This window comes from Aplysia californica, unplaced genomic scaffold (assembly GCF_000002075.1).
Source record: "Aplysia californica isolate F4 #8 unplaced genomic scaffold, AplCal3.0 scaffold01541, whole genome shotgun sequence".
In the NCBI taxonomy this organism is placed as follows: domain Eukaryota; kingdom Metazoa; phylum Mollusca; class Gastropoda; order Aplysiida; family Aplysiidae; genus Aplysia; species Aplysia californica.
This window is the reverse complement of record NW_004798811.1, coordinates 23,239-25,348: the sequence shown is the minus strand read 5'-3', so window position 1 is coordinate 25,348 and position 2,110 is coordinate 23,239.

Below are 2,110 nucleotides of genomic sequence, written 5' to 3'. Positions count from 1 at the left end.
ACACCTCTAATCTTCAGCATTTATATTATATGAGTCAATTGTGTTGGAAGAGCTGTAAAACTCTCACTAAAAACTAAAACTAAGAGGCCATCAACTCACCCAGCACCATGCTTAAGTTTCGATTCCCACTTAACTGGTTAGAATTTTGATAAGATAAACCACGATAAGGTAGATAAACTTTATTGATCCGCATGTTTAGTTAGTTTAAGATAAGATAAGATAAGATAAGATAAGATAAGAAAAGATTTATTAGTCCTTTGTGGTGTAGTGGTTAGGCATTAACTTCACATTTCATACACAGGAGACACTAGTGCAATTGCAGAGTGGAGAAATGTATTTATTTTTACCGAGTGACTCGGCCTTTCTTCTGCGATGTTGTATCTTTCTCACCCCGGACAGGCAAGATCGAAGCCTGCCTCATTATTTATCTAAACTGTGTCAATCATCAAATCAGCACAGTCGCTGTCTTTCTAGAGTGGCTACGGTGGCCTAGTGGTTAGGCTGCCGGACTCGTAATAGTGAGATAGCGGGTTCGAGGGTTCGACCTCAGCTCGGTCCGACACTGTGTTCTTGGGAAAGGCACTGCACACGAATTTCCCATTTAGCTCGGTCCTTTCGGAGATGGACGATAAACTCGGAGCAACCACCTTTTAAATAACGTAACATTGTTGACAGAGGCGTTAATCCTATACCATTTTACCATTTTTCGCTGCCTTTCTCACCCTGCATCAGGGTATAGGCCAAGAACAAACACTTTCCACGTTTCCTTATTCTGGGATACCCTCTTGGTATTAAATTGTGTCAATGGGGACGAAAAAAACTTCACCTGCGAATACAAAAAAGAAGGAAAATAAAAAATAGGTTTCTTTGATGTGGTGGGCTGAGTAATCTCCTCCATTGTCCCAGTCTGTTCTGCCTGCTCACTGCTGTCTGTGCTGCCACGCTGGACGCATTGATCACTCACCCACACACCCTCACATAGACACACACTCACATACACACTCTTAAACATACACATATACATACACACATAGACATACATACACACACTTTCACATACGCACCCATGAACATACGCTTATACATACACACACATAGACACACATAAACACTCATAAACACACACGCGCACACACGCACAAATACACCCTCATAAACATACGCACATAAATACATAAATACTCACACACATACTAATATACGAAACAAACACTCACATACGCACAAACACTCACACTCACACAAACACTCACACTCACACAAACACTCACACTCACACACACATACGACTGGGAGAATCCAATTTGGTGAGGTGGTTCTGCGCTTCGCTATTGTCCACCTTCCTGCATTCCCCAGTCCACCCCCTCCCCAAACACCCCCCTCCCCCTACACACACACACACACACACTTATAATGCATTCACATTTTTTTGTGCTTCACATAGTCAGGAGTTCGAGAGGATGAGGGCGAGAAAAAGCTTTCTCTTTTGTGCTTCCTAAAGAGGAGGAGGAGGAGGAGGAGGAGGAGAAGAAGATGTAGAAGGAAAGGAGGAGGAGGAGACTAAATGTGGAGTGTTGGGAGGACGTGGTTACACAGTGGCTTTAGAAACTGGGACAGCAGAATGGAGGGGGGAGGGGGAGAAGAGGTAAAAGGAGTAGAAGGAGGAAGAAGTAGAGGAGTAGAGGGAGGAAGAGAAAGTAGAAGAAAAAGAGGAGGAGACTAAATGCGGAGTGTTGTGGGGACGTGGGTACATAGTGGCTTTAGAAACTGGGACAGCAGAATGGAGGAGGAACAGACCTAAAAGAGGGAAGAGAAGGAGGAGGGGGGAAAGGTAAAAGAAGAAGAGGAGGAAGAGTAGGAGGAGGAAGAGGAGGAGACTAAATGCGGAGTGTTGCGGGGACCAGGGTACACAGTGGCCCCCGAGACTGGCCCGGCAGAATGGAGATATTTTGTAAGGGCTCCGGGGAAATTAGCGCACTGGGCGACCAAATCACAACAGTTTTGAGGGGCCATAATTCTGTTGGCTTGTCCGGAGCTGTGGTCTGGACTGGCGGGATGTCGTGACAGGGGATTGGGGGGAGGGGGTGATGGATGGTAGAGGTTTTGGTGG